The sequence below is a fragment of the Salmo salar genome, chromosome 11 (assembly GCF_965601325.2).
Source record: "Salmo salar chromosome 11, fSalSal1, whole genome shotgun sequence".
Lineage (NCBI taxonomy): Eukaryota > Metazoa > Chordata > Actinopteri > Salmoniformes > Salmonidae > Salmo > Salmo salar.
In genome coordinates this window covers 112,306,028-112,319,175 of record NC_138301.1, presented here as the reverse complement: position 1 = coordinate 112,319,175, position 13,148 = coordinate 112,306,028, and the positions used below count along the sequence as shown (strand labels likewise).

Genomic DNA, 13,148 nt, shown 5'->3' with positions numbered 1-13,148 from the left:
TCAGTTTGCAAACAATGTAAACAATTATAATAATCATCATCATTGAGTTAATAAAGCTGCATACCAACATGGTCTCGTTTTTGCTTTCTTAAGTAAGGCAGCTCCACAATGCAGGTGTTTCAGCATAACTCAGTGCTTTCTGTGGTGGTGGGGCAGCCAGCGGAAAATACGGAGCATAGGGGTTGGTAATGTTCTATAGTTGTGTCGTGATTGGCTCAGTGTTCTGTCACTCATGGGGACACCACGTCAGCGCAAAATCTAACAGTAGATCTCGAAAATTCAATTCCCTTGCGTGCTGCCATAGAGTTAAATTAGAAGTGCCCACCCATGAAGGCTCAAGGATATTGGCCACAGATAAAGTTAAGTTAAATCATGTTATATCTATAGTAGCTTTGATTGGACTGATCATGTCAACATCATACTTTCAAAATCTTAGCTAGCAAGCTAGCAGTCATCATCATGAATCAAGTCGACAATCTGCTGGCAAATCCTTTTCAATCCTTGTCATATGAAGAGAAATTATAGATAAAACGTATCTGTGCTCATTGGCCATTGGACATAAACATTACACAACAAGTCGGAAATCGCAAATTCAACAATGAGTGGTTTGGAAGGAATCAGTGGCTAACTGCAAGCATTGCAAAGCAATCAGTAGCCTGCTATTCAGTGGAGTGGGTGTGTGGTCCCAAGTTTGGGTATAAGGGTCTCTTTCCAAGCTTAGAAGGATAAACGTTCAACATTGGCCATGCTGTCAATCCAGCATGACTTCTGCCGCGCTCAAAACAACTGGAAATTCTGAACTGGGAAATCTGACTATAGTGCATTCAAGACAACTGGGAACTCGGAAAAAAACAATCTCCGACTGGGAAAATAAGTTTATAACGGTCATCCAACTCAGAATTGCAAGTCGGGAACTCGGGCTTCTTTCTAGAGCTCCGACCTGAAGATCACTGACATCATTATGATTCAACCTTGTTTTTTTCTGAGTTCCCAGTTGTCTTGAAAGCACCATAAATCCAGAGAATGACATACTTTGGTGACAAAGTTTAATGACAAAATTTGCCCACAAAGGTTCTCCGCGCCACCTTCCTGTTCAAGTGAGTACAGCACAACAAGGTGAGTCCAAAAATGTATTTATGCTGCTGCATAAATTATGTAATATGCCAGGGAGATATGTATACTGTAGCTTAGAAGTAATAATAAGTGTATGTTGTGTATTAAGCTGTTAGCTGTAGATGGTGCACATGCAGCCTATAGCCTGTTTTAGAGAAATGTCATATCGAAAATTGTAAAGAGCTGTCATTGTCTGCTTATGTGCCCCCTTTATTTATCCTACGGTTCTAACTTGGTATACAGGGAGAATACTGTAAGAACGGCACATGTTTTGAATTCTGTCGCTGTAAATTTAAAAAGTGCTGAACAAATAGTTATATTGACTACGTCCGTCCTAGCTCGCTCATTAATGTCTTAATTGAAATTACGGCTTGCCTCTTGTCCGCTCGTCGTCCCCTTATGCCATAGTTTGTACATCTCAATTGTTAGTAGAAACCACGTTTGTTTAAGCAAATCAGCAATATCAGCTAGGTTTTTTTTAAAGGTAGTTAATGAGGCTGAATGACTGTTTCGCTGCCAGACAAGGCTCCGCTGATAGCCAGATGTAACAGTGGTAAGGTTTTGGGCCCTAACAGTTTGTGGGCACCGTTTTTCACCGTTATAGTGCAACTAATGTATTGTTTAGTGTTGTGTTGTGTAGAGGCTTTGCTGGCATGCATAGAACATATATTTTTTGGGGGGCTCCACCAAGATTTACATACTGCTCCTTTTTAGTCTTTGTCTCGTGGGAATGAGTGTCAATCAAGGACCTAAGCCACGCCCCCACACCAGGAGCACTGTGGCTAACAAGCTGTCCCTGCACAAGGGCAGCTCTCAGACGTTGTTCAGGATATTGAAGTCAGCCACGGGAGTGGACAGGTGCCACAAACTGTGCTCAGCCGCACCACTACTACTGCCGGGCAGAGGGCAAACCTATGGTTTCCAGTATGTTACTGTAGGTTAATGATGAAGCTTTCTCCACCCTCCCCAAACGTGGCCTGCTACAATGATACTGCTGAGGCTGCGACTTCCGCGTCAGAACCCTATGATGCCGACGTGAAGAACGTTCCATGCCCGAACAACTGTGGATTCTTGCATGTATGTGTTGTGAGTGTCGCCGGCTCTGGCCTTGTGTTATTGTTCTGTTGCTTTTAGCCTGTAAACAAAGACATTTTGATACTAAGAACAGAGAAAAGAAGGCTATTAAAGAACTGCAAACCCTGACCTGTGTGTGGTATTGGGATTGAAATAACCCATTTTTTTGACATACACAAGTTTTATTTACACGTTCAATTGCTTCACATTTTCAAAGTGGCATACAGACATTAATTCTGACATCAGTTCCAAAAAACTAAATGTTTTAGGAGAGTGTACATAACAAATTCACTATACCTCATACTTACACACATCCCAACTGGCACATGCACATGTTTTCCACTCACTGAATTACAGCTTTCTGTTAAGTGTCTGTGTTTTGTAGAGTAAGTCTCTCGTCATTCTTTGAACATTATATTCTCACAAACAATGCATTTTACACTTTTTCTTATTTAGTAAACAACCACATTCATAAGACGTTTACAAAAAATGTACAGCCTTTTTTCGTTATGAGAATACAAACTGCAGAAAACTGAATAGATTTCCAGAGGAATGATTGATGTAGCCCATGACTCTGACTCTCTGCCTGGCGCTGTCTGCCCCTTCATTTCAGTTCTTCTGATGAGGATGGACTCTCTGGGGGCTCCTGGCAGATGTGGAGAATAAGATATTTTAGCAGTATCGGCAGGGAATGTGATTAGGCAATGGAAAGGTCATGTGGTCTATGGCTCGGATGAGGCAAAAGATAAAGTGCGTTATATCCACCTTATTCTCAGTCTCCGGCTTCCCTGGCAACGATTTCTGTGTCGTGTGAAAAGCCTGGAGAAAGACTATCATTAGCATACCAACAAAAGGAAACCAGCCCAAAGTTATCTATCTGATGAACACTAGTTCCATCACTAGTTTAAGGAATTTTTCAGCCATCTCTCTCTCTCCTCCTCTCTCCGCCATAACATGCCACGTGTAGTAATGAAAGAAAGACCTGCAGATCAGATGGTTTAAACACACAAGCAAGGGGCACTCTCTGCTGTAAAACAATGAGATGGATCAAGATGCTTTTGAATACACATGACATTTACATTTTTTTACCTTTATTTAACTAGGCAAGTCAGTTAAAAATAAATTGTTATTTACAATGACTGCCTACTCTGGCCAAACCCTCCCCTAACCCGGGACGACGCTGGGCCAATTGTGCGCTGCCCTATGGGACACTATATCACGGCTGGTTGTGATACAGCCCAGGATCAAACCAGGGTCTGAAGTGACGCCTCTAGCACTGAGATTCAGTGCCTTAGACTGCTGCGCCACTTTTGAGCTCAAAATGAGCAGGCTGATGGACGGTATAATGTCGTCCACCTTTTTGGCTTGTTGAATCTCATCTGTTGACTTGGACCTGTTCTTCACTGTCTGTTTATGAGGAGAGGTTGGTTGAGCCTACATGGGAAACAGGAAAAGGAAATTGTTCAGACAGGATTATATCACCAATTGACATACTTAAGTCCCCCCTCCCCTAAAATTGTAAAAATACACTAACTTTATTCTGTGCTGACTCCATAGTAGTCTCTGCTAGCCCAAGGTTATCTACGGTCTGTAGTTCAACGGCAATCTCTATCCACCGATGACTGTTCTTCTGGGAAATAAATCAATAGGAAACAGGACACCAGCTCAGTCAGGGCGCAGACTGAGGCTTCTCTCTGATCAGGGGCTCTCTGTGGTCCCAAGCAGGAAATGAACATAATACATTAGTTTTGTTATGGAGCTTTCTCAATTGCAATAGACTTGGTCTGAAATAGCCTACTAATTTGGAGGCTTTAATGGGCGTAAGTGTATTGCTGAGACTGTCAGACTGACCTTGTATAAACCAAAACGAGTGGTGCAAAGTCAAGGAAACTCATCCCATCACAGTGACAGCCATAGTCTACTATTAATGTCTCATATAGGGAGGAGTATATTGACCTTGAATAGGAACTAGAGTTACAGATAGTTTGCAGTACAGACTAGATGATATAATATCCACTTCTGTGTCACACACCTCTCTAACCCCTCACGTGCATGCGTATGTGTTTGAATGACATTTCCCATCTGGCTCCCATCAGGTTGTATGTATGATGTGTTGAAGAGGAAGCCAGAAGCAAATGGTGCTGCTTTTAAAGAGAAGACAAACAGTGAGTCATACATACTGTACGTCTCCAGCTATGGGTTTGACACTCTAAAAGCTAATGGGTTTTCTCTCTCTCACTCTCCCTCTCTGTGCACGTGTGTGTGTGTGTGTGTGTGTGTGTGTGTGTGTGTGTGTGTGTGTGTGTGTGTGTGTGTGTGTGTGTGTGTGTGTGTGTGTGTGTGTGTGTGTGTGTGTGTGTGTGTGTGTGTGTGTGTGTGTATTCTGATTCTAGCTTTGAGGAGAGCTCTGAAAGGCATTAAAAATGAAAACATGTTATCTCATACTTTTGAAGAAAAATAACATCATACAGCCTTGCTTTTCATCCCTGAAAATAATATAATAAAAGTATTGCCCAAAATACACAGCACCATAACATGCAGGAACTAAAGACAGAATGACAGTTCAGAAAGCATCACCATGGCAACATGTCGGCAGGAGCCTAGTGGGCTAACTGAAGGAGCCCAACTGTCTGAGAGATACCCCCCTGGGGAAAGTCTTCTGCTACACACTCATTCAGTCACTCACCCACTAACTCGGTCAGTATGTCAGTCAGTCTCTCACTCACTCAGTCACTAAGTCAGTCACTCACTCACTCACTCACATAGTCAGTCACTCACTCCCCACTGGGCACACTGGTTGAGTCAATATTTTTTCAAAATAATTTGTCAATTGTGTGATGTGGGATCAACCAGTACCGTTTTCATCTAATTTCAACCAGCACTGTAAACATCGAAATTACTGTCACGGTTGTCGTAGGGTAAAGTGGACCAAGACGCAGCGGGAAAATGTGCACTCATCTTCTTTTATTTAAATGGACAAGAAGGTGAACCAAAACAACACGTACACAACAAAAAAAAACACAACGACTAATAACAGGCCGGTAAGGCACAAAGCTATACACAGCACAATCTCCCACAAATACTAAAACAAACACATACCTATTTATAGAACCCTCAATCAGAGGCAACGAGAAAACACCTGCCTCCAAGTGAGGGTTCAACCCCCAATAAACTAAACATAGAAATACAAAGAACTAGACTAAACATAGAAATACATTAACATAGAACAGTGCCCACGTCCTGACCAAACTACAATAACAAATAACCCCTATTACTGGTCAGGACGTGACAGTACCCCCCCCCCCCCCCCCAAAGGTGCAGACCCCGGATGCACCTCACACAAATAAACAAAATAACCCCAAAACAAAAAAAAATCCCCTAAACTAAAGGGAGGGAAGGGAGGGTGGCTGCCGTCAACGACGACTCCTGTGCTACACCCCACCCCTCCCCAACCAACCTATACTGGAGGTGGCTCAGGCTCAGGTCTACTTCCCCCACCCAACCTGTCCACCCCTGCTGAATGCTCAGGGCTGTAGAGTGTCTCTGGGAGCTCCGGACTGCGGGCAGACTCACTCGGCTCCGGACTGCGGGCAGACTCACTCGGCTCCAGACTGCGGGCAGACTCACTCGGCTCCGGACTGTGGGCAGACTCACTCGGCTCCGGACTGCGGGCCGTCTCTCTTGGTTCCGGACAGTGGGCCGTCTCTCTTGGTTCTGGACACTCTGGACGAGGCACTGTTGCCGGATACTCTGGACGAGGCACTGTTGCCGGATACTCTGGACGAGGCACTGTTGCCGGAAGTTCTGGACGAGGCACTGTTGCCGGAAGTTCTGGACGAGGCACTGTTGCCGGAAGTTCTGGACGAGGCACTGTTGCCGGACACTCTGGACGAGGTACTGTTGCCGGACACTCGGGACTGGGCTGACGCACTGGAAGCCTGATGCGTGGGGCTGGTAGTGGAGGTACCAGTTTGGGGACACGCACCTCAGGGCTAGTGCGAGGAGCGGGAACAGGACGTACTGGACTGGGCTGATGCACTGGAAGCCTAGTGCGTGGGGCTGGTACTGGAGGTATCAGACTGGAGGCACGCACTTCAAGGCTAGTGCGAGGAGTGGGAACAGGCTGAATAGGACTGGGCTGACGCACTGGAGGCCTGGTGCGTGGTGCTAATACTGGATATACCGGGCCGTGGAGACGCACTGGAGGTCTCGATCGCACCTCCTGCACAACCCGTCCTGGCTGGATGGAACTAGTAGCCCTGCACAAGCGAAGTGCTGGCACAGGGCAAACTGGGCTGTGCAGGGGCCTGATGGTTGCCGTGCGTAGAGCGGGCGTAGGGTAGCCTGGACCTAGGAGGCGCACCGGTGACCAGATGCGCTGCGCAGGCATCCTCCTTCCAGGCTGGATGCCCACTCTAGCACGGCACTTGCGAGGGGCTGGGATCACTCGCACCGGACTGTGCGTGCGTATGGGCAAGATCGTGCGCACTTCCGCATACTCCGGTGCTCTCTTCTCCACCTGTTCCCCATAAAAAGCACGGGGAGCTGGCTTAGGTCCACTGCCTGGCCTAGCCAACCTACCCGTGTGCCCCCCCCCCAAAAAAAGTCTTGGGGCTGCCTCTCCGGCTTCCTAGCCAGCCGTGTTCCCCGGTAGCGTTCCCGGTCCTCACCAGACTTCCTCCATGGGCCCTCTCCGGCCAAAATCTCCTCCCACGTCCAAAACTCCCGATAGTCCATATAATTATCCCGTTGCTCCTTACCCCGCTGCTTGGTCCTTGGTTGGTGGGAGATTCTGTCATGGTTGTCGTAGGGTAAAGTGGACCAAGACGCAGCGGGAAAATGTGCACTCATCTTCTTTTATTTAAATGGACAAGAAGGTGAACCAAAACAACATGTACACAAAAAACCACAACGACTAATAACAGGCCGGTAAGGCACAAAGCTATACACAGCACAATCTCCACAAATACTAAAACAAACACATACCTATTTATAGAACCCTCAATCAGAGGCAACGAGAAAACACCTGCCTCCAATTGAGGGTTCAACCCCCAATAAACTAAATATAGAAATACAAAGAACTAGACTAAACATAGAAATACATTAACATAGAACAGTGCCCAAAACCCCAGAATATTAAATCAAACACACCACTAAACACACAACCACCCCTAACCACATAAAACAAATACCCCCTGCCACGTCCTGACCAAACTACAATAACAAATAATCCCTATTACTGGTCAGGATGTGACAATTACGGTAAAACTTCAACTTAAATACATTGACTTAACCTGACTAAGAGGTTGCTAAATCAATGTAATTTCCATATAATCATCAGAACAATGTACTTATTCCACATTTTGTTGTTACAGCCTGAATTCAAATTATTAATTAATGAAATAGATATTTTTTTCTCTCACTCATCTACACACAATATACTATAATGACAAAGTGAAAACATGTTTTTAGAAATGTTTGCAAATTTATTGAAAATGAAATGCAGAAATATCTCATTTACATAAGTATTCACACGTCTGAGTCATTACTTTGTAGAAGCACCTTTGGCGGCGATTACAGCTGTGAGTCTTTCTGGGTAAGTCTCTAAGAGCTTTGCACACCTGGATTGTACAATATTTGCCCATTATTCTTTTTTAAATTCTTCAAGCTCTGTCAAATTGATTGTTGACCATTGCTAGACAGCCATTTTCAAGTCTTGCCATAGATTTTCAAGCCGATTTAAGTCAAAGCTGTAACTAGGCCACTCAGGAACATTCAATGTTGTCTTTGTAGGCAACTCCAGTGTAGATTTGGCCTTATGTTTTAGGTTATTGTCCTGCTGAAAGGTGAATTTGTTTCCTAGTGATGTTTGAAAGCAGACTGAACCAGGTTTTCCTTTAGGATTTTGCCTGTGCTTAGCTCTATTCTGTTTATTTGTATCCTAAAAAAGCTCCCTCGTCCTTGCTAATGACAAGCATACCCATAACATGATGCAGCCAGCACTATGCTTGAAAATATGAGGAGTGGTACTCAATGATGTGTTGTGTTGGATTTGCCACAAACATAACGATTTATTTGGACATAAAGCCAATTTCTTTGCCACATTTTTTTGCAGTATTACTTCAGTGCCTTTATATATACTGCTCCAAAAAATAAAGGGAACACTAAAATAACACATCCTAGATCTGAATGAATGAAATAATCTTATTAAATACTTTTTTCTTTACATAGTTGAATGTGCTGACAACAAAATCACACAAAAATAATCAATGGAAATCCAATTTATCAACCCATGGAGGTCTGGATTTGGAGTCACACACAAAATTAAAGTGGAAAACCACACTACAGGCTGATCCAACTTTGATGTAATGTCCTTAAAACAAGTCAAAATGAGAGTCAGTAGTGTGTGTGGCCTCCACGTGCCTGTATGACCTCCCTACAATGCCTGGGCATGCTCCTGATGAGGTGGCGGATGGTCTCCTGAGGGATCTCCTCCCAGACCTGGACTAAAGCATCCGCCAACTCCTGGACAGTCTGTAGTGCAGACTGGATGGAGCGAGACATGATGTCCCAGATGTGCTCAATTGGATTCAGGTCTGGGGAATGGGCGGGCCAGTCCATAGCATCAATGCCTTCCTCTTGCAGGAACTGCTGACACACTCCAGCCACATGAGGTCTAGCATTGTCTTGCATTAGGAGGAACCCAGGGCCAACCGCACCAGCATATGGTCTCACAAGGGGTCTGAGGATCTCATCTCGGTACCTAATGGCAGTCAGCCTACCTCTGGCGAGCACATGGAGGGCTGTGCGGCCCCCCAAAGAAATGCCACCCCACACCATGACTGACCCACCGCCAAACCGGTCATGCTGGAGGATGTTGCAGGCAGCAGAACGTTCTCCACGGCGTCTCCAGACTCTGTCACGTCTGTCACATGTGCTCAGTGTGAACCTGCTTCATCTGTGAAGAGCACAGGGCGCCAGTGGCGAATTTGCCAATCTTGGTGTTCTCTGGCAAATGCCAAACGTCCTGCACGGTGTTGGACTGTAAGCACAACCCCCACCTGTGGACGTCGGCCCACCCTCATGGAGTCTGTTTCTGACCGTTTGAGCAGACACATGCACATTTGTGGCCTGCTGGAGGTCATTTTGCAGGGCTCTGGCAGTGCTCCTCCTGCTCTTCCTTGCACAAAGGCGGAGGTAGCGGTCCTGCTGCTGGGTTGTTGCCCTCCTACGGCCTCCTCCACGTCTCCTGATGTACTGGCCTGTCTCCTGGTAGCGCCTCCATACTCTGGACACTACGCTGACAGACACAGCAAACCTTCTTGCCACAGCTCGCATTGATGTGCCATCCTGGATGAGCTGCACTACCTGAGCTACTTGTGTGGGTTGTAGACTCCGTCTCATGCTACCACTAGAGTGAAAGCACCGCCAGCATTCAAAAGTGACCAAAACATCAGCCAGAAAGCATAAGAACTGAGAAGTGGTCTGTGGTCACCACCTGCCGAACCACTCCTTTATTGGGGGTGTCTTGCTAATTGCCTATAATTTCCACCTGTTGTCTATTCCATTTGAACAACAGCATGTGAAATGTATTGTCAATCAGTGTTGCTTCCTAAGTGGACAGTTTGATTTCACAGAAGTGTGATTGACTTGGAGTTACATTGTGTTGTTTAAGTGTTCCCTTTATTTTTTTGAGCAGTGTATATAGAAAAAAGCCAGTACAGAATATATATATAGATATATATATTCAGTACAGGCTTTTTTCTTATCACTCTGTCATTTAGGTTAGTGTTGTGAAGTAACTACAATGTTGTTGATCCATCCTCAGTTTTCTCCATTGGCCTCATAGGGAAATCCCTGAGCGTTTTCATTCCTCTCTGGGCAACTGAGTTAGGAAGGACGCCTGTATCTTTGTAGTGACTGGGTGTATTGATACACCATCAAAAAGCCTAATTAATAACTTCACCATTCTCAAAGGGATATTCAATGTCTGTTTTTTTTCACATCTACCAATCGGTGCCCTACTTCAAGGCATTGAAAAACCTCCCTGGTCTTTGTGGTTGAATCTCTGCTTGAAATTCACTACTCGATTGAGAAACTTACCGATAATTGTATTGTAAGGGGGTACAGAGATGGGGCAGTCATTCAAAAATCATGTTAACCACTATTATCGAACATGGAATGAGTCCATGCAACGAATTATACAATTTGATGAGCACATTTTTAATCCTGAAGTTAATTAGGCTTGCAATAACAAAGTGGTTGAATCTTTATTGACTCAAGACATTTCAGCTTTTATTTTAGATTTTTCTACAAACAAATTTCAACTTTGACATGATGGGGTATTGTGTGTTGGCCAGTGACACAGAATCTCAATTTAATCTTGGTTGAGAAATGCTTTAATGTACTGTCAGTGTTATATGTCAGCACTACTGCCTGTGTCTAAGAAGGGGGGGGGGGGGGGGGGGGGGTGTATGTGGTGAGCGCAGTGATGTGGGCTGGTGTGGATAAAATACCAGGGCTGCATTCTTGTCCCAGTCCACCTCTGATGCATAGGGTTAGTTAAAGGGTTAGTTAAAGGGTTAGTTCAAGGGTTAGTTATATGGTTAGATAATGGGTTGGTTATATGGTTAATTAAATGATTAGTTATAGGGCTAGTTAAAGGGTTAGTCATATGGTTAGTTAAAGGGTTATTTAAAGGGTTAGTTGAAGGGTTAGTTAAAGGGTTAGTTCGGGGGTTAGTTCAAGGGTTAGTCATACGGTTAGTTAAAGGGTTAGTTCAAGGGTTAGTCATATGGTTAGTTAAAGGGTTAGTTCAAGGGTTAGTCATATGGTTAGTTAAAGGGTTAGTTAAAGTGTTCGTTGAAGGGTTAGTTAAAGGGTTAGTTAAAGGGTTAGTTAAAGGGTTAGTTGAAGGGTTAGTTAAAGGGTTAGTTAAAGGATGGAAGGTAAGGGGACAATAAGCCCCACCTGAGTGGCATCCACCTAAAATGGTTTTAACACTCAAGTGCAGCATATTCTGCACTGTAGTGGTTTGTATGACTCCCAGTGGAAGCTGTGAAATTCACGGTCCACCCGTTGACTCTGTCAAAAAAACTGAACAAACCATTTCCAGTGAGATGTCACATCTCTGGACCTAGAATGGCAATCGTTATTTCCCAAATTACACCCTATTCCCTATGTAGTGCACTACTTTTGAACAGGGCAGATAGGGCTCTGGTAATAGGGTGTCATTAGGCACAAAACCAATGTCTAACATAGAGGGGGTTCATGACCTTATGACAGTTTGGAATAACCTGCAATGTCATGGGCTCAACAAACCCCATGTATGATTAAAAACTTGTATTGATTACTAAATGAAATGCAACAATGTAATCCGTTATTTCTTACTTCCTCGGGTTTTAGACCATGACACATCCCCTGACAACAGTCATAGTGTAAAACAACTCCACTAGCCAGTGGTGTGGGCTTACTTCCTCATGCCTTAGACTATGACACATCCCCTGACAACAGTCATAGTGCCTTAGACTATGACACTTCACATGACAACAGTCATAGTGCCTTAGACTATGACACATCACCTGACAACAGTCATAGTGCCTTAGACTATGACACAGCACCTGACAACAGTCATAGTGCCTTAGACTATGACACATCACCTGAGAACAGTCATAGTGCCTTAGACTATGACACATCACCTGACAGCAGTCATAGTGTAAAACAACTCCACTAGCCAGTGATGTGGGCTTACTTCCTCATGTTTTAGACTATGCATCACCTGACAAATCAAATCAAATCAAATTGTATTTGTCACATGCTCCGAATACAACAGGAATACAACCTTACCGTGAAATGCTTACTTACAAGCCCTTAACCGACAATGCAGTTCAAGAAATAGAGTTAATGAAATCTTTTTTAAATAAACTAAAGTTAAAAAAATTGAATCAATCAAAAAGAAACACTATCAATTTACATAACAACAACGAGGCTCTACACAGGAGGTACTGGTACCGAGTCAATATGCGGGGGTACAGGTTAGTCAAGGTAATTTTACACTATGACAACAGTCATAGTATAAAACAACTCCACTATCAAGTGATGTGGGCTGCTGTAAGCTGTTAAAAATACAATGACAAATGTAGAGATACTGTAAATAGCTGACCTCCTCAAGCTTTACAATACTGCAACAAAGCCATGCAAAGGAAGCTCACCTTGCTGTTCTGTATGAAGTCCAGCCCCGGGGAATTTAAGAGCTACAGTGGGATGTGGAGAATAGTACAAAGACAGTGCTTTCTTTGAGAATCTGTAGCCTACTTGTGCTCTCTTCTACAATGAGACACAGAACTGCTAAGAGAAACGCCCAAGGATGTTTAAGTGGGGTGGCTAAGAGTTCTTCTCTTCTCTCCCTCTCTCTGTCCTCCCTTCTCTGTCTCACTTGTTCCTTTCTCTCCCCTCTACGTAGAACCTGTTAGAGTGATTACTCCAAGTTATCAGTCCTCACCTCTTTATTTCTCAGTAAATGATATGTCCAGTACTATATGAAGAGCAGCACAGATCCAAATATTCTTCTCTGTGAGCATCAGGTGTGCCGGCATGGACCAATCACGTCAAGGTATGTGTTTGAGTGTGTTTGTATGACAGGGAGGGAGGGAGAGAGAGAGAGAGAGAGAGAGAGAGGGAGAGAGAGAGAGAGAGAGAGAGAGAGAGAGAGAGAGAGAGAGAGAGAGAGAGAATTTTTATTGTTTATTTCACTTCTGTTTATTATCTACTTCACTTGCTTTGGCAATGTTAACATATACTTCCCATGCCAATAAAGCCATTGAATTGAATTGAATTGAATTGAAAGAGAGAGAGAGAGTAACGTTTACTGTTAATTTCTATCGTTTATTTCACTTTTGTTTATTATCTACTTCACTTGCTTTGGCAATGTTAACATATGCTTCCCATGCCAATAAAGCCAT

At 44.1% G+C, this 13,148-nt stretch overlaps 1 long non-coding RNA gene across 1 annotated transcript; it reads right to left on the bottom strand.

Annotated features, from left to right (window-relative positions):
- Positions 1–2,354: 2,354 nt before the first annotated feature.
- LOC106563725 (uncharacterized) lies at positions 2,355–12,794 on the bottom strand. The gene is made up of 5 exons (XR_001319306.3): positions 12,399–12,794; positions 3,722–3,817; positions 3,544–3,621; positions 2,953–3,006; positions 2,355–2,833 (listed from the first exon to the last, which is right to left on the bottom strand). It is a non-coding gene; the product is annotated as an uncharacterized LOC106563725 (long non-coding RNA).
- Positions 12,795–13,148: the final 354 nt, after the last annotated feature.